General features: G+C 39.8%; 1 pseudogene; it reads right to left on the reverse strand.

Annotated features, from left to right (window-relative positions):
- Window positions 1-1,722: 1,722 nt before the first annotated feature.
- The window catches only part of LOC112063742 (60S ribosomal protein L32-like), an 83,712-nt pseudogene continuing 64,901 nt past the window's right edge, over window positions 1,723-20,533 (reverse strand).

Genomic DNA, 20,533 nt, shown 5'->3' on the forward strand with positions numbered 1-20,533 from the left:
TGGCTATGTAAGAGTCCAGTAGCCCTGGGTAGGATGAGGTCTTCAAAAACTATGGTAAATGGAGCTAGAAAGTAGAAAAATTATAGAAACATAGGGGACTTCCTTGGTGGTCCAGTGGTTAAGACTCTGCGCTCCCAATGCAGGGGGACCAGGTTCGATCCTCTATCAGGCAACTAGATCCCACACGCCGCAACTGGAGATTCCACACGCCGCAACTGGAGATTCCACACGCCGCAACTGGAGATTCCACACGCCGCAACTGGAGATTCCACACGCCGCAACTGGAGATTCCACACGCCGCAACTGGAGATTCCACACGCCGCAACTGGAGATTCCACACGCCGCAACTGGAGATTCCACACGCAGCAACAAAGATCCCGCGTGCTGCAACTAAGACCCGGCACAGCTGAATAAATAAATAAAATTTGTTTTTAATTACAGAAACATAAAGGGGAAAATCTAGGACACAGTAGAGTGGCATTCATTCACTCATTTATTCACTCAGCAAACTTCACTGGTGCCCACTACTAATATGTAGTAGTAATAATAGAAGTGGTGGTAGTAGTAGCAGCAAGAGCTGACACTTGTCACTTCTCCTACACCACACATTGTTCTAGGTCCATCAGTTTTTTTTTTTGCGGTACGCGGGCCTCTCACTGTTGTGGTCTCTCCCGTTGCGGAGCACAGGCTCCGGACGCGCACACTCAGCGGCCACGGCTCATGGGCCCATCCGCTCCGTGGCATGTGGGATCTTCCCGGCCCGGGGCACGAACCCGTGTCCCCTGCATCGGCAGGCGGACTCTCTCAACCACTGCGCCACCAGGGAAGCCCTCCATCAGTTTTTAACAAATGATAATGCGGAGGCTATGGACTCACAACCACTGCGCCACCAGGGAAGCCCCATGCTCACATTCTTAACGATGATAACAGCCTGCTAGGTACGTTCTGGCTCTCTGCCAGCTTCCACAGCTGCAGTAAGACCTGCCTCCTTTTTCTAAAGGAATTGGCCATCCAGTGGAAGTTCTGGTAGAGCGGTAAATAGCACCATGGAGGCAAAGGTCCCATGTGAAGCTTCAGTCAGTCACAATTTTCCTGGGTAGACCCAGATTTTCTCACCCTCCTTTGGGTCCCATCCATGGAAAGCTTGCCAATCATGGGAGCTTAACCATGGCATTAATCAGAGAGATGAGAGAGAATCAGACCTCGCAAACACCCCTCTACCTTTCGAATAATAGATTTGAATTACGCACATTTGGTTTGAGCACTTAGCAGGTATCCGGAATCTATTTCTGGTTTACCTGAATCCTTCACCAAAAAAAGAGTCTAGAATAGCCTATAGTTTGCCATTAAATAAATATAAGCCTCTACCAGGAAACCGTTTTACGTAAGATGTTCTCTGCGCAAGTTAAATGGTCTTTAAGAAGAAACTCTCAATGTTCGTCCGCACTCAAGATTATTTATCAGCACATTGTAAGCATACTGCTAAGAAAAGTGACGCATGTGTTTCCGAAAATGTGCAGGGAAGTTCAAAGGCATTCAGACTGCTTTGTTTCCAAAGCCCACTGGTAGGCACTGTGGCTTCTGACGGCAGCATTTGCAGGGCCCTTGACAAAACAGCTCTTGACCCCATGTGTGTCTGGCACGCCGATGCTATAAAAGATTCTCGCTGAAGGTTTTTTGGTTTTGTTTGTTTGTTTGTTTCCGGCTGAGTTTTATGGTTTATTAACACAAACAAAACGTGCCCACGAGCTGCCTATTCATTTTCTTGCTGCGCAGCCCGGCGTTGGGACCGGTGACTCCGATGGCCGGCTGGCCTGCTCCTTCCACAATGGCTCTGCAGCACAGTAAGATTTGTCGCACAACAGCAGCACTTCCGGGTCCTTGACCTTGTGGACCAGGAACCTGCGGAAGCCGCTGGGCAGCGCGTGCTTTGTTTTCTTGTTGCTCCGGTAACCGATGTCGGGCCTCAAGATCCGGCCCTTCAATCTCCTATGCACCCTGTTGTCAACGGCCCTGCGTTTCCACCAGTTCTGCTTACTTCTGGCATATCGGGCTGACTGGTGCCGGATGAACTCCTTGGTCCTTTTTTTTTGGATGATCTTGGGCTTCAAGAGGGGTCTGAGGGCGGCCACGATGCCGAGTAGGAGATGGCTGCCCCCTCCTTAGGCAGCGCCGAGGAAGAGCGCTGCTGAAGTTTCTCTATTCTCTTTCAATGAACTGTCGCAGTTACTTACTGCTGCGTAACAAATCACCCTAAAACACAGGGGCTTAGAGCAACCAACAAAGCTTATTTTTGCTCATGAATCTGCAACCCGGGTAGCGCTCAGCAGGGACGGCTCCTCTCCACCCGGCTCAGCTCCGTCTGATTGGCTACGCCTCTTTATCTCCAACACATGGGCTCTACCGTATGGCAGCTTCAATGTGGCCAGACTTTGCACAGGTGGACCCGAGGCTTCCCAGGCATCTGTCCCCGGAGAGAGAGCCGGCGGGAAGCTGTGTTGCCCTTCACGGATGGCCTTGCTTCAGAAGTCATGTAGCCTTACCTCTGCCATGTTCTGTTAATCAAGGGCGGCCATCCCAAGGCCAGCCCAGGTTGAAGGGGAGGGGAAAATAGACTCCACCTCTTGTGTGGGAGTGAAAATGTTTTGCAAAATCACAGGGGATGGAAAATATTGCTCCTGTGATTTTTGGATGCAGTCTGGCATGTGAACCCACGGGGAGAATCTGTTCCAGAGTCTATACCGGGAATGAATGTGGTGTTAACCAAGAAAATGTTGGCTGAGCTCATGAAACTATGGATCTTGTTTCTCTTCTTTTCCATTGGCCTCCAGAAAACTCATTGGCAAATGTGTTGCCTTCCTCCAGCCAGATCCCTTGGCAAACTTCATATTCAATAACTTACCCTGTCTTCATTTTATTTTCCTACCATTAGTTTCCCTCTGCTCCAATTTTCTTCTCTTTTAAAACACCCTGTTGTGGTATATGTGTTTTGCTAAGCTGTCTTAAACAAAGCGAGAAATGAATTTTTAAATACTCTAAGAAACCAGAGAACCCACACAATAGGAAATATATCCAGTAAACAAAAAGAGAGTGGCATGGACATATATACACTACCAAATGTAAAATAAATAGCTAGTGGGAAGCAGCCGTATAGCACAGGGAGATCAGCTCGGTGCTTTGTGACCACCTAGAGGGGTGGGATAGGGAGGGTGGGAGGGAGGGAGATGCAAGAGGGAAGAGATATGAGAACATATGTATACGTATAACCGATTCACTTTGTTATAAAGCAGAAACTAACACACCATTGTAAAGCAATTATACTCCAATAAAGATGTTAAAAAAATTAATACCATCTGTATACAATACCACAAAGGAAGTAAAATCTCATTATAAAAAAGCAGAAACCAACACACCATTGTAAAGCAATTATACTCCAATAAAGATGTTAAAAAAAAATAAAAATAAAATTTTTTTAAAAAGATACCGAGAGTATAAACCTCACTAATAAAGAAGTACATATTGAAACAAGGCACCATTTTTTTACTTATAATTTAATATGGATCCTAAGCCCAAGGCTTAGTTCTTCACTGGTACTGTGAATTTTCAAAACTATTTTCTTTTCTTTAGTCAGGGATAGGGATCGGCATATGAATAATGATACCAGTACTTGTATATGTACCTGGGAGAACTGTAAACTTGCACAGTTGTTCTCCCAAAATAATTTGATGATATTTATTAAATGCCATAAACTCTGATCCAGTAAGATCTCTTCTGGGTTCTAGAATAAGGAAATAATCCAAATTCTGGGAAATCTGTATTACGTATTAGGATATATGCATTTCTTATATACATTGGAATGTCATCTCAGCTTATCTTTTTTTTAAAAAAAAGCTGTGATCAAATATGCATGCATAAAAATTTACCATTTTAACCAACTTTAGGTGCACAGTCAGTAGCATTAAGTACATTCGCATTGTCGAGCAACCATCACAACTATCCGTCTCCAGGACTTTTTCATCATTCTCAACATAAACTCTGAACCCATTAAACAGTAACTCCCCATTCCCCCTCTCCTCAACTCCTGGTAACCACTATTCTATTTTCTGTCTCTAAATTTCACTAATCTAGGTACTTCACATAAGTGGAACCATGTAATATTTGTCTTTCAGTGTCTGGCTTATTTTACTTAGCATAATATTTCAAGGTTCATTCATATTGTAGCATCCATCAGAATTTCATTCCTTTTTTAAGGCTGAATAATATTCATATATATATATATATATATATATATATATATACATGGTATTTTGTTAATCCATTTGTTCATTATTGGGCATTTTTACTGTTTCTACCTTTTGGCTATTGTGATTAGTGCTAGTGTAGAAATATCTGTTTAAGTCCCTGCTTTCAATTCTTTGGGGTATACACCTAGAAGTGAAATTGCTTCTATTTTATATGAATGAAAAATTAGAAGCAAACATCATATACAACAAATAAGGAAATTGCTAACTAAATTATGGCACATGTCCTTTATATCCTGTCTCCTTTTAAAATGAGGATCCAAGAGGCCTCACAGGCCGCCTTCTCAGGCCCCTGTTCTCCACGTCCCGCACTGTCTCCATCCACCACAGCATCTGTCCTGCCATGTTGACCGTTTCTCCTGCTAGAGGAAACGATCCTCTGTCAGGATAGGGATTTTGTCTTCCATATCTGGCCTCAATTCTTTAACAGCTGGCACATAATATGAGCATGATAAGTGTTGATTAGGTAAAAGAGAGATTAGCAGGAAATAGCAGAGTCAAAAATCACCTCATAATAAATTTGATTCAGCTGTTTGTTGACTGACTGTGAAAACCTTATCAAGGACATGAACCTAGACTCGAATTTGGGGAATACAAAGTGAAAATCTTATAAGTGATAGGAAAGTCTTTGGAGGGGTGTGACTATACCTAGTATGTCACGGCACTAAAGTCGGTTCCTTTATTTTAGTGTTTGATATACAGCGAGAGTGTAAGATTCTTGAAAGATCTGGAATCTTTCAGGAGGGCCAGATGAATCTTTCTTACATGGAAGCATTCACACTTACACATTACTCTTCCCCTTTTATTCCAATGAACGTGCATACAAATATACACGCCTGCATTTTGAGATAATAAATATGTCCAATATTCTAAACTGCCAGTGGTAATAAAAATTTAATAGCCATAATATATCTAACCCACTCCTAAGTCTGAATAAATTGGCTTTTAGTAAAAGACATCAGTAATCCCAAGTCTTATTCAATCTAGATCTTCCCTCTTTTCGTTTACTGCTGCATCCTCTTGAGAGTTGAGTGAGACCTTTATTCACTGTCACCTCCTCTGAGAAGTCTTCCCTGATCCACCCTGTCCTGGAGCACATCCATCACTCTCTCCCTCCTTCCATTGCTTTACTTACTCTTCCTGTCCTTGTTTGCACCAGACATGCCACCTGTTTGATCTTTCCTTTGTTTCTTTTCTGTCCCTCATTTAAGAAGGTACATTCCTTGAAGGCAAAAGCTTTTATCCACCCAGCACCTAAGCAACACCTAGAAAATAACAGTAATTCAATAAAAATTTGTGAGACACATAAAGAAACGCTTAATTAAAAAGTCAGAAGCTACAGAAGGGATCATAGGCAAAACATCCTCTGACATAAATAGCTGATTCACTTTGCTGTACAGTAGAAACTAACACAATATTGGAAAGCAACTATACTCCAATAAAAATTTAAACAACAGAAATGAGCTATCAAGCCATGAAAAGACATGGAGGAACCTTAAATGCATATTACTAAGGGAAATAAGCCAATCTGAAAAGACTCCATACTGTATGATTCCATCTATATGACATCTGAAAAAGGCAAAACTATGGAGACAGTGAAAGAATCAGTGGTTGCCAGGGATGGAGGAGGGGGAGGACAGGGTAAATAGACAGAGCACAGAGGATTTTAGGGCAGTGAAACTACTCCACATTATACTCTAATGGTGGAAACACGTCATTATACATTTGTCCAAACCCATAGAATGTACAACACTAAGAGCTGATTCACTTTGTTATAAAGCAGAAACTAACACTCCATTGTAAAGCAATTATACTCCAATAAAGATGTTAAAAAATAAAAAGAGTGAACCATAATGTGAACTACGGACTTTGGGTGATTATGATGGGTCAATGCAGGTTCATCAATTGTCACAAATGTACAACTCTGGTGGGGGATGATGGGGGAGGCTAAGCATGTGTGCAGGCAGGAGAATATGGGAACTCTCTATACCTTCCTCTCAACCTTGTTGTGCACCTAAAACTGCTCTAAAAAATAGTGTTTTTAAAAAAACAAAACTCCACCAATAACAAATGCTGGAGAGGGTGTGGAGAAAAGAGAACCCTCCCACACTGTTGGTGGGAATGTAAATTGGTACCGCCACTATGGAGAACAGTATGGAGGTTCCTCAGAAAACTAAAAAGAGAATTACCATATTATCCAGCAATCCCACTCCTGGGCATGTATCCAGACAAAAATTAATCCAAAAAGATACATGCACCCCTAGGTTCATAGCAGCACTATTCACAATAGCCAAGACATGGAAACAATCTAAATGTCCATCGACAGATGAATGGATAAAGAAGATGTAGTATATATATACAATGGAATACTACTCAGCCATCAGCCATAAAAAAGAACAAAATAATGCCATTTGCAGCAACATGCAACATGCAGAGATTATCATACTAAGTGACGTAAGTCAGAAAGAGAAAGACAAATACCATATAATATCACTTATATGTGGAATCTAAAATATGACACAAACGAACCTACCTATGAAACAGAAACAGACTCATGGACATACGGAACAAACTTGCAGTTACCAAGGGGGAGTGGGTTGGGGGAGGGACGGAGTGGGAGGTGGGGGTCAGCAGATGTAAGCTATCATATAGAGGATGGATAATAAACAAGGTCCTACTGTATAGCACAGAGAAATGTATTCAGTATCCTCTGATAAGCCATAATGAAAAAGAATATTTAAAAAAGAATATATATATATGTATAACTGAATCACTTTGCTGTACAGCATAGTATATATATACAATGGAATACTACTCAGCCATCAGCCATAAAAAAGAACAAAATAATGCCATTTGCAGCAACATGCAACATGCAGAGATTATCATACTAAGTGACGTAAGTCAGAAAGAGAAAGACAAATACCATATAATATCACTTATATGTGGAATCTAAAATATGACACAAACGAACCTACCTATGAAACAGAAACAGACTCATGGACATACGGAACAAACTTGCAGTTACCAAGGGGGAGTGGGTTGGGGGAGGGACGGAGTGGGAGGTGGGGGTCAGCAGATGTAAGCTATCATATAGAGGATGGATAATAAACAAGGTCCTACTGTATAGCACAGAGAAATGTATTCAGTATCCTCTGATAAGCCATAATGAAAAAGAATATTTAAAAAAGAATATATATATATGTATAACTGAATCACTTTGCTGTACAGCAGAATTTAGCACAACATTGTAAATCAACTATACTTCAATAAAAAACTAAAATAAAATAAAATTTACCAATTTTTAGAATATTACTCAGCCATAAAAAGGAACGAAATTGGGTAATTTGTAGAGGCATGGATGAATCCAGAGACTGTCATACAGAGTGAAGTAAGTCAGAAAGAGAAAAACAAATATTGTATATTAACACATATATGTGGAACCTAGAAAAATGGTACAGATGAACTGGTTTGCAGGGCAGAAATAGAGACACAGATGTAGAGAACAAACATATTGACAGCAAGGGGGGAAAGTGGCGGGGTGGTGTTGGTGGTGGTGTGATGAATTGAGAGATTGGGATTGACACATGTATACACTGATGTGTATAAAATAGATAACTAATAAGAACCTGCTGTATAATAAAAATACAATAAAGTTCCAAAAAATAAATTATAAAAAGAATTTAAAAAAAATAAAATTTAACATTTTAATTAAAAAAAAAAAAGCCAGGACCTAAATTATATATACAACACACACTTACACACACACACACACACACACACACAATGATTACACGTAAATACACTCAAAATTAACAGTAACATCAAAACTGTAATATCGGTGAAATTGTGACTGATTCTTTTCTGTATTCTAATGTAATTGCATTACTTTTGTTGCGGGCTATCTGCCATGGTAGGGTGCTACCAAGGTGGGAGTTTACTACCAAGAATCCTCATGTTGGCACTTCAGTCAATTCGCAGTTCTCCAGAATCTTTTCCTCAACTTCGCAAGCTCAACTAGTTGATTTTTTTCACAATCTGAAAGTAAGTAGATCATTCCTCAATGGATGTACTCAAATTAACCTTGACTGCAAAAGACTAGTACATAAATCTAAATGCAAATTATGTCTTTAAAACAAGAAATTTAATGGCCAAAGAGACCTTGAGTTGTACCCTCTTAACTTAGTGACCATGGAATCAGATAAACAGTACTTGGCTTTAAGTTCTGACGTTTAATGGGATTGATTGTTCTATGTGGGGACTTGCCAGCTGTATCACTTCAAAAAAGCTGTTCCTGTCCCCAGACAGATGAAGTCCACTGGCCAGGAGAACTTCTCTTGGGCAGAGCTGGGATGTAATGGCAAATCTCCCTCCGTGACTTTGCGGACTTCCATCAGTGATCATCTACCTCCTTTTCTGATTGACATGTTTTTTCTTATAACATATTAACTAACTTTAACTCATAATAGCTTTTTGACATGCTAATAGAGCCAGTTTTGTATTGTACTTCCTGCTTCTGGACCTGAGCAATATTTATATTTGAGTCGTGTTTTGCATATATTCTAAAGTCATTATTATGCTTTGATTTTACAGATGACTCTCAGAGACCCAGGACATTTTTTTTTTGCTGCTGCCTGCATTAGAATAATAAAAATAATTTCTAAAGTCAGGATAGTAAATATTCCATATTAGGTAAGGTCTCTTTTTAACCATGTTTTTAAAAATATACACACTTTAGAACCTGTAACAGAGTCCCAGTTTGAGTCTAAGGTGTGTTCACCTCGAATCTATTCTACTATCCCGACATTGCACAGGGACTAGTGGGACAGGCTCACCAGGAGTCTATTTAAATGATGATCAAGGTTCTTCCCAGGAAAAAACTCATTCTAATAACAGAGTCAATGGCCCAAGCTTGGAAGAGAGAAATGAATGAGAGCATAGCAGGTGACTGTCACTCAGATTGTCCTCCAGCCCACACCCACCGCAGGTTGCACCAATAAGAGCCAAAATAATTCCTTCTCTGAAGCCTCCATGGGACCTTCAGACTATGAAACATCAGCCACACTAGAGCCAGTGATGGCGAGGTGTTGGTAGCAGCAGCTCTGTACACCTTGTCACCGGGGGTGGTGATTGATTCAATGACCTAGATTTCAAGGGCGCAGAGGTCAGTGCCCTCATTGCCAGAATCACCAAGCAACTCGAACACTGGCAGCTCTGGTGCCTTGGGTGGACACTGGTGTCACAGCTGAGTAAGACATCTGCCATACCTGGAGTCATTATTGTAGCTAGCCAGAACAGGAGATGGTTTTGAAGTTTTTATGACACAGACATTTCCTAGAGATCTCTAGACCATTTTACCAAATTTGAGAGGGCTGAAATTTCTGCAGGCAAAGTGAGAACAGATACACAGAAGTACTGCTTTGTAATTATTGTTTCTACCGTCCCAACGTTTACCAAGGTAGGCGCGTCCTAGGAAATAACATTTACGCCTAAAAGTTAAGTTTCAGTTGGATACAATCCTTTCACTTATGGAAGATGATTCATTCTCAGATGACAGAAGACCAGTTAGTCACTGTGATTCCCAGTAAAATTAAGCTACATCCAGCTTTAAAAAAAAAATGGTTATAAATTTTAAAAAAATATTTTTAAAATGCCAAAGACTAACAATGATATCATAAACACCCATTTCCACCCCTCAAAATTAACATTAATATTTTGTCATATGTGCTCCAGATCTTAATCTTTTAAGAACTAAAGCATCACAGTCAAGGAAACTGTCTCCTACATTCCCTTCTCCACCCCCATTCCCATCCCTCACCTTCCACCCTATGAGAAAGTCATGGATGCAACTTTTAAATATACAACAAATAATATAGCACATTATTTATGAATATAAAAGTACATGCACCCCAATGTTCATAGCAGCATTATTTACAATAGCCAAGATATGGAAGCACCCTAAGTGTCCATCAACAGACAAATGGATAAAGAAGATATAGTATATATACACAATGGAATACTACTCAGCCATAGAAAAGACTGAAATTTTGCCCTTTGCAACAACACGGATGAACTTGGAGGGTATTATGCCTGGTGAAATAAGTCAGACAAAGACAGACAAATACTGTATGATACCACTTACGTGTGGAATCTAAAAATACAACAAACTAGTGAATATAACAAAAAAGAAGCAAACTCACAGATATAGAGAACAAACTAGTAGTTACCAGTGGAGAGAGGGAAGAAGAGGAGAGGGTCAAGATAAGTGTATGGGATTAAGAGATACAAACTACTATGTATAAAATAAATAAGCTGCAAGGATATATTGTACAGCCCAGGGATAGCCAATATTTTATAATAATTATAAATGGCATATAATCTTTAAAAATTGTGAATCATTATGTTGTACACCTGAAACTTATATAATGTTGTAAATAAACTATACCTCAATAATAAATAAATAAATAGTAAATTAAAATAAAAAGCAGAAGTATAAAGACAAGGAATAGCTGTATCAAGGCAAATTTTTAATATAAGAGATAGGAAGAGAATGTTTTACTCTTTTTATAAATACTGTAAACGTAGAGAACCTGATTACTTTTCAGGAAAAGTAATTAAGGATAGCCAAATACTTTATTGAAAAGTGTAACATAGCCATAATCTCACTCTTCCTTTTCAGTTGAGTGTAAGAAAATGATAGGAAAAAGTTGGGAACTGGGAACCAGAGATAAGATAGTGTTTGTTCCTTCCAGCATTTCTTCCTTTTTAGAAACTGAAGGAAGAGGTGACTAGGAGAGACCTACAGTTGATCTCTGAGCAGTGAGTCCCTGCAGGCACCATGACACCAGCCAAGCCTAAAGGATAAGACCCATCCCTGGGCATGGGTCTTTTGATCCCAAGCTAAGAAATTCAAGGTAAGCCACAAAAAGGATTCTAATCGGGGCCTACATGTGTTTGATTACAAACAATAGATATACCTAAAATTAGTTTTAAAGTTACCCAATTTTTGCCTAATCTTGCCATGGTTTTGCTTTAAAAGTGACTATAGGGCTTCAGTTGAGTACAAGAGTCATTAAAAGTATTTAAATGAGGTTTTCCATTGAAAAGCAAAAATAATGTACAAATTGGAGATTATATATCAAGGGTCAGATTCTAATTAAACAAGGAGATTAAAACTATTATTTATCACTGCTTCTTTCTAAAACCCAACCAATAATAATATTAAAGGAATAAGAATTTATTAACTCCCGAGTTCTCAGAGCATGGATGGGGCTTGGCAACTGACCCTAGACTGAGGGCGAGAGTGTAAGTCACCCAAAAAGCAAACCACAGGAAACACAAGGGCAGACAAGAGCAGAAGAGAGTTAGCAACAAAGTTCTGGAGGCTGGAAAAGATGTGGACTTGAGGCAACTGAGTGAGTCAAAGGGCGAAGGTAGAAAGTACCATAGTGGAGAACATGGGGAAGAAGACAAGAACTCATCTCTTCACACCATAGAATTCTAGAAAGATTCAACGTTGGGAGGTGCCGGGAGACAAGGCTGACTGATAAATAACTCCCGTCCCCCAGCTTTTTCTCAGTTGAATATACAACTGGTTAAGACCCAGATGCAGGAACCAGGCAGCAGGAGATCAAAATGTCACTTTTAATGTGAAATTCTGGATTGGATCCTGGACCAGAAAAAGATTGGTGGAAAAACTGATGAAATTCATAAAAGGTCTGTGGGTTAGTTTATTGTAATGTACTGTGATCTCCTGTTTCTATCTCTGTCATGTGGTTACATAAAACATTAACATTAGGGGAAGCTGGACAAAGGGTATCTAGGAACTCTCTGTACTATTTTTTGCAACTTGCCTGTAAGTCTAAAATCTCTCAAAAATCAAAACTTCTTTAAAAGTTAAATGTCTCCTTTATCACAAATAAAGCTCTTCTGAGAAAACATAGCTTATTCTGCCTGAATTAGATAGATTTGCCAACTCCACCCCTGAATTAGGCAGATTTACCCAATCAGAATCACAAGCCATGATGGGACAACTCATGTCTCATCACAGGACAGTGCCATGGGCCCTAAGCTGACCCCCGGCCAAAAGCTGTTAAGAACACATGCTCTGTTACAGACAGGCAAATCTTAAGTGTAAGAAGTTAGGAGCACGTAAAAGAAAAGTGATAGGAAAGGGCTGAGCCGTGCCCGCCCAGTTCTTCTCCCAAACTCTCCGATTAAGTCACTCTTGTCACCTGGGGAGGAGTGAAGGCACAAGAAGAAAGAGTCCAAGAGTATTATTCTAATACAGTGACCTCAGATGTTTTGGTCTCAAGACCCTTTCATACTATTAAAAAGTACTGAAGACCTCAAAGAGCTTTTGTTCATGTTGGTTATATACTAAAAGTATCAGCTTTGGGGAAATATATACATATATATTTTATATATTTATATATAAAGGTATTGTGTATATATATACATAAAAATATATATATTTCCCAAAAGCTGAAACTTTTAGTATTTATTTATTAATCACTTAACAATATTAATAATCCAGTACATGTTAATGTGAATAACATTTTATGAAAGATAAGTTTATATTTCAAACCAAGAAAACATAGTGAGAAGAGTGGCTTTGTTGCACATTTTTATAAATCTCAGTAATGTTTGGCTTAGCAGAAGACAGCCAGATTCTCGTATCTGCTTCTGCATTTAATCTGTTGCATTATCACACATCATGTTGCCTCTGGAAAATTCCCCTGTACGCTCACAGGAATATGTGAGTGAAAAAGGAAAATCTCATCTTAGTATTATTATAAAAATTCTTTTGACTTTTCAGACCCCCAGACCACACTCTGAGAACCGATGCTTTAATAAATGCCCCTCTATGTGCAGTAACAGGAAGGTGCATGCTCCCCAGACAGGAGACCAGAAGTGCTTGTGAAGGCTGGGGGGAGGCTGAGTCTGAACCAGAGCCGCACTGGTTGAAAGTCTGTCTGTGAAGCAGCTAAACCCCTTGCCCTGAGTCCCCTCCCTTAGCTGCTACAATGAGGTGACTGCCTGTCTCCCTCCATGTTGCCAATTTACTGAAAGCCTAAACGCAGACAACCTCCAGACTCAGGGATGCCAGCCAGAGCTGAGGAAAACAGGGTGAAATCATACACAAGGTGTGATGAGATCTCCCATCCTCCTTACCCTGCTCTGCTCTTAGAATCCTGCAGCCTAGTTTGTTATCCATCCCCCAACAAACACACCGTAAGCAAGAGACTGGGTAATTTTTCTCTGAGGAAACTAAACAATACAAGAGAAAAAAAAGACCTATAAATACTGAGAGTTGAGATATCCATCAAGGAAAGAACACCAACAAATTACCCTAAATTAAAGCCCACATCGTGACAAGCCCTGCCTCTGAACGTACTGTTCCAATCAACTTTCATGCATCACTCTTCAGCACTAGTAGACAGTCCAGGATTATTAAGTCATACATTCTCAGAAAGCATCCAATGGGGGAAAAAATTAGACAAGATGATAAAAGTAGAATGAAAGGACAAAGTGTTAAAAAAAAAAAAGGAAAGAAAGAAACATTCATCAAACAACAAAGGACTTCTTGGAAGTTAAAAATATAAAAGCAGAAATTTTTTAAAAAATAAAAGTTTTGGAAGATAAAGTTGAGAAAATCTTTCAGAAAGTAGATCAAAGAAAAATTGGTAGAAAATAGAAAAAATAATACTAAGAAAAGCAGAGAATCAATACAGGTTAAACATGCAACAAATATGACCCCAGAAAGAGATAACTGAGAAAATTACCAAATAAATAAAAACAAAAACTTCACAGAATTGAAGAGCTTGAGTTTCCAAATTGAAAGAGTCCATCACATACCCAGGATAATACACTAATGTATGAAGAAGAAAAAAACCCATACGCAATATGAAACTCCAGAATAAAGGGGATAAAGAGAAAAGACTAAAAGTTTCAAGAACACAAAGAGGGAGCACATGAAAATGAAAATTCACAACGGCATCAGACTTGACAATAAGAAGTTTGGAAACTACATGATAATGGATAAAGCCTTCAAAATTCTGAAGAAAAATGTTATCAACCTAGAATTCTAAACCCAAACCATTATTCAGGGATGAGGAGAAAGACATGTTCACAAACGCCACATCTGAAAAAGATTACTGCCTGGGCAACCTTTTTCAGAATGCCACTAGAAAAATGTAATCCACCGAAAGGAAGCAGGCAACCAAGGAGAAAAAACATGGAATCCAGGAGAGAAGATATGGTAGCCAGTCTTTGAGATGGACCCAAATGAGCCCCTCCTCCTGATATTCACACCCTGTACAGTTTCCTCCCCTGTTGGAAAAGGATTGGTCTGTGTGACCAAAAGAAGATGGCAGAAGCAACAATCGGTCACTTCTGAGATTAGGTTATAAAGAGACCCTGAGCCTTCCAAAATATCGAACTATCCGAAGGCCTGTTCTGCCAATTTTTCCCAGAGCACAGACTGCCTCATTTCTGATCTCCACCCTGAATTCCTTTCAGGATGTGTTGGAGGTCAGCGACTGCAGTGGCTAATGGCTAATCCGTGTAGAGCCGGGTGACAAGCGACATTCTTTAGTTGGCACTTGGTAGGAAAGATTTGTCTCTGCTCCCTGCAGAGGCAGCTGGGGTAGCTCAACTGGGGCATAAGCGATACTCATCCCAAATCTTGGGCCATAGCTACACAGTCTCTGAATGCCTGGTCTTGAATTCTGACTCCTTGTGCCCTGCCTTAAGCCCACACTAAATTTCTAACGTGACTTTCTTCATTCCTGCTGTTTTGCAAACTTGCTGTCAGCCCCCAGGAATACGAGAGAAAATCACCGAGATTATAGAGAGACAAAGGGCCATGGGACACATGAGCATCTCTGCCTGAAGGGCTCTGCTCTCCCCAGAGATGAGGTCTAGAAAGTGGTGGGAGAGTTGAAAGCGTTAGTTATGAGACGGTTCCCCTACCCTGAGGTACCCTTCATTGTTCAGGTTTCCTCTCTGAGCCACAGAGGTGGGCGATGTCCACGTAACGGGATGATACTGCAAATGAGGCGACCCTTTCCTACGTTGCTCCTGCACGTTTTCGGAGAAAAAAACCCACAGCCCACCCTGGCCTCCGGCCTCACATCTCTGCAAGACTCCCGTTTCATGCTTCAACAGCCAGATGGGTGATGGAAAAGCTGTCGGTCGTGGTGCAAAGGCCTGCCAAGAGCGAGCAACTGTCAGTCAAAGAATGAAGAAAGAAATGCCATTCTGGGACCTCTTTGAAATGTCCCAAGATAGAAGCTTGACTCCTTCGTATCTAAAGTGACTGAATCTAGCTGGGTGACTTTTACGCTTGAACACAGGTGACATTTTTAAGGGTCGAGTCTGAGAACACCCCATTGCTTTGACACTGGGTAGTGAACAGGAAAACAGTACAGCTCAGGTGTAATAGGTCTTTCTCAGTAAGAAAAGAGCCCATTTTAAAACAATTTTACTTCATGTGAGTTATGGTGACTTTGAAAATGGTTTCTTTTTTTTTTTTTTTTTTTTTGGCTTAGTTTTGCTTTCTTGCTTTTGTCTGAAATTTTACTATAGTAATAGTATAAAATGTAAACTAGGCTAAAGCTTTTCTATTCCCTATGTGAGCAATTCCAACTGGGAAGTAGTACAGTTTTCCCCTGCTATCTGAAAGTAGGGCTGTTCCTACAAAACCTTTCTTGTAAGCCAAAAAGGCATAAAGCAAAGAAGCAAGTACCTTAGGACACATCTTGCTAACAACGCACAGAATAAACTGAGATTCCCGGGGAAGGAGCCTGGTGGCGCCACGAAGCGCCACCTGCGAAACAGCCCCCGCGAAACAAACACTGAACGCTATTTTTGCTTCTTACTTCTTTTCAGAAACATGAAAATCCTTTTCAGATTTATCTAGGTTAGTGAAAATAGGTACCAATGTAAGTCTTTCATAAAAGCAAAGTGGTGTAAAGTGAACTTTCGAAAAGTGGGGAATACCTGTACAGCAAAGATAAAGGCAATAACCAGATAATGCCAAGACCTTAGCCTCTCTCTCATGAACGTCTTTTTCTAGACTTCCTAACATTCTCTCTGTCGAAGATATGTACATGTAACTAAATACTCAAAAAAAGAAAACGCTAAAAAAAAAAAAGACCCTATGTTTAAGCCTCTTAAGCTTAAGCTTAACCTTCCTTTATTCAGATCTTGTGAGCTATCTATTCTCAAAAATTCAAATAGAATTGCTAGCCTGAAATTTCTAAATATACAAGGGGACGTACAGCAAGTAAATTAATTAATCAAAAGTTGCCATTAGAATAGAGAAGGCTAAAGGAAGTTTCTAACCAGAAACCAGGATACTTTTCACCTCTAGAGTTCTTCCGCATTTGTCTAATCAGAAAATATTTATTGAGGAAGTATGTTTCAAGCACTATTTCAGGCTCTGGGAGACACAGTGTTCTGGTTGTCTATTGCTGCTAAATGAGAGATCCCAAAATCTAAATAAATGACAATCATTTTATTATTATGCCACATAATTCTGGAGGTTGATGAGGCAGTTGTCTCTTGGGGTCACTGATATAGTTGCAGTCAGATTGTGACTGGGTCCTAGAGTCATCACAAAAGCTTCCTTAGTCACATGTCTGGTAGTCGATCCTGGACCTCATCAATTAATGTCACTGCATCGATAAAACACAGCCTATTCTTGGAGCCAGGGTTTCCTCACAGCATGGTGGCTGGGCTCCAAGACTGAGAATCCCTAGAGGACCAGGAGGAAGCTGTGTCACTTTTATGAGTTAGCCTTGGAAATCACATAGCATCGCTTCTGCCAGTAGCCACAGGCCTGCCAAGATTCAAGTGGAAGAGCACAGCCCATCCCCGCCCCCCCACCCTGACATCTCTTGCTGGAGGAGTGTCAATATCACATTCTAAGAAGACAGGAGATCTTGTGACCATCTTGGAAAATTCAATCTGCCATGCAAAGTAAACAAAAATATAAAGTCTCTGCCCTCGTACATATGCTTAGGGATGGGAGGAGCCTGGCAATAAACAAATCCAGAGATAAATACAGGAAATATCAGATGATGATAATTCTATGAAGAAGAATCAGGGAAAGAAAGGGGTATTGAGAGTATCATCTCCTTTACGGTGAGTGGTCACAAAAGGTTTCTCTGATAAGGGGCCGTTTAAGCAGAGATTCTGGAGCAACTGAACAATTGAGCCATGCGTTCCAGGTGGAAGAAATGACAAGTGCAAAGATTACAAGGAGAGACAGTGCTTCCAGTAGTCAGAGAATGACCAGGAAGACAGTGTGGTTGGAACAGTGGCAAGAAGTGGGCGGAGACGTGGCTGGTGACCAGTCTTGCAGAGCCTTTGGCCATGGAGAGGACCATGGTCTTTGCTCTGAGTGAAAATGAGAAGCCATGGAGCGTTTCTAGTGGGGAAATGGCAAAAATTGACTTGCATCTTATAGGAAAATTCTGGCTGCTGTGTGACAAATGGAGCACAGCACTAGGATGGGAGCGGGAGACCAGTTTTGAGAATTTTACAATCATCCAGGTGTGACGTGATGGTACCTCAGACAAGGTGTCAGCAGAGGAGGTGGTGAGAAGTTGCCAGGTTCTGATGCTAAAAACATCAAACTCCATTTTTTAACCTTTGGATAATAAGCCATGTTTATTGATCTCAATATTAAAACCTTGGCTTAAACAGTAAATATTAAAACATAAAAATGCATCAGTTATCATTGGGCTGCATATCACAAGCAAATTTTCTTTTAACATAGCATTATGGGTTATCTCAAACACTTTGGAAAACTTTTCCTTCTACAGCTTTACTATTTTTCCCTCCTATGACACAGTCTAGTCTCCGCATCCAAAGCGAAATGAAAAATTAAGGCAATCGGCACTGAGGCCAAAAAACATTTGAGTGAAATATCAAGGCAACTAAAGAAGAAGCGTTTTACTGGTCCATAGGATTTAGGTAGTTACCTCAAATGTTCATTTCCCTTTACATAAGCAGGTAACAGTAGCAGTTGAGTTGAAACTCACCGGTAAGAAAAACATCACCCCTGTGAGGCAAACGGCTTTTTGCAGGACAAGAGAGTAAATCACTCTTCAGGGTACTCGGTGCCCTACAGGAGGTCATTCCCTCCCACACATCAGATCACTTTATTCCCAGGGAGTTTTACGTTCATACTGGTTCATTGACCATGCAGTCAGGATGGTTATACAGCTCTTAATAGATTATGGGTTATTGCCTTATTATGTTTGCTAAATGGTGGTACATCTAATCATTTTTATCATGTAGGGAAATTTCATGATGTCTCTCTGGCCTAGCCAAAGCCCAAAACAGGATCCCCTGTTTATTCCCTTATGCCTTAACTAAAAGTTAGCGGAACCAATTAAAGAGTATATAATAAGCCAGTTAGTAATTCCTTACTTTTCTCTATGAGTGGATAATGTGTGCCTGTTCAAATTACAGCTCATTTGAGAAGACACTTTACTACGCTACTACTACAATTCGGCATTATTTCATTTTTTCAGTATCAACAGCATCATCCAGTAGCTGAGATCCTCCTGTGAGATTCCATAGGAATTGAGCTTGTCCTTACAAGATAATCACTCACCCTTCAAGTCCAGCATCGTCACCAGCACTCTGAATAGCTACAACAGCAACACGAAGCTGAAGCCAAACCACATCCAGAAGACGAGGCACTTCCCTAGGGAATCAGGTGATACTTGGGATATTAGGGCTTTGGGTCCCCTATTTCCAAACTTACACTATTATCTTGCTGCCACCAGAGGTTAATCACTATGTCCTGTTAGGCTCTTTTTGCCTTGATCTATCCACCAAGATCAAGCATGCAAAATGACCACAATCCATCCAAGGCCAAGGCCAAGATCCTATCCATGGATTATGGGGAAAGAGAAACTCTTGGATTATTGCAAAATATCCAGCTCTAGTATCCAAAGAGAGAACAACAATCTTTAAAAAAAAAAAAAAAAAAGAACAAAGAAAATTTTGTAACTTTGTCAACATCTATTTTCACCAAACAACTCATTAAATCACTATAAAGGTCAACGCATATGGTCGGATTTGACAGTTTAAATTCCAGAAGGAGTTATAAGTCAAGTTAAACTCATAATACATGATGTAGTCTGGGTGTCTCATCCATGAATTATAACATTTTCATTCCATTACAACTGCAAATTATCAACTTTTTCCCTGTCCTGCTAATCTCTTGATTACATGCGGGATTGTTCGGCATTATGAAAATATATTATGATAATGATGGATGACTCCATCATTTGTCTCGATTATTTCAGTATCCTTATTTAAAGCTTAATCACTAGAGCATCTGGCCCAAACTGAATTGTTGATTTAACAAAGTGATATAGCAGCAGGGACAAAACAGAAAAAAAAAAAAAAAAAAAATTTGGCCAAAAAGGCCCATGTTTCATAGTCATAATCTTGCTCTGTCTTATCGTATTTTTCTCTAATATTTGTGTTCCTTCAATATTTTTGGTGTCCATTTTGATCACTTTAGTTCCTTCTCTTCAAAGTTATTCTTGCTTTACAGGCCTTATTCCCACTGGCCCAACTGAAGGGTATTTTATTCTGTGTCTTACACCGATAATGGGGCAATAACTTGTACCCATCAAGTTTCCTCATAAAATGGTTTAATGTCTTGAAGCAGTGCCAGTATGTCAGCTGAGGGAGTGAATCAAGTAGATATCATTTCATATTTATCGGAGACCCACAGTGCATTAACTCCTTAGAAGGAACTTGCTTAAATATTATCCTCTTTTAGAAGTTTCGATTCTAAAACTAAAGGACACAGAGATATCTCAAAATATAAATAATATGTACCCAAATATTCATCAGTTTTAATATTTTTTCTTTTATTGTATTCGTTTTGGATTCAAGTAGTTTGTTCACGTTTTTCTAGTTGTGAATAAATACATATTCATTACAAAAATGTTGAAAATAAAAAGTTCTAAAAAAAAAAAAAAAAGTAATGATCACCCACAATCTAAATACCCAAAGATATGGAATGGTAACATTTTATAATTTTCACAGTTAACTCTGCTTTACATTTTCCATTAATAGTACAAGAGAAAAAAAAATTAGTGCAGTACTAGCAGAAATTTTCTCAAGGAGAAACCCATCTTTGTTTAGGAACACACCTATATAGACGTGTTTGATTATAAAATTGAAACCCACGGGGCTTG

The sequence above is a fragment of the Physeter macrocephalus genome, chromosome 7, assembly GCF_002837175.3.
Source record: "Physeter macrocephalus isolate SW-GA chromosome 7, ASM283717v5, whole genome shotgun sequence".
Taxonomy (NCBI): Eukaryota; Metazoa; Chordata; class Mammalia; order Artiodactyla; family Physeteridae; genus Physeter; species Physeter macrocephalus.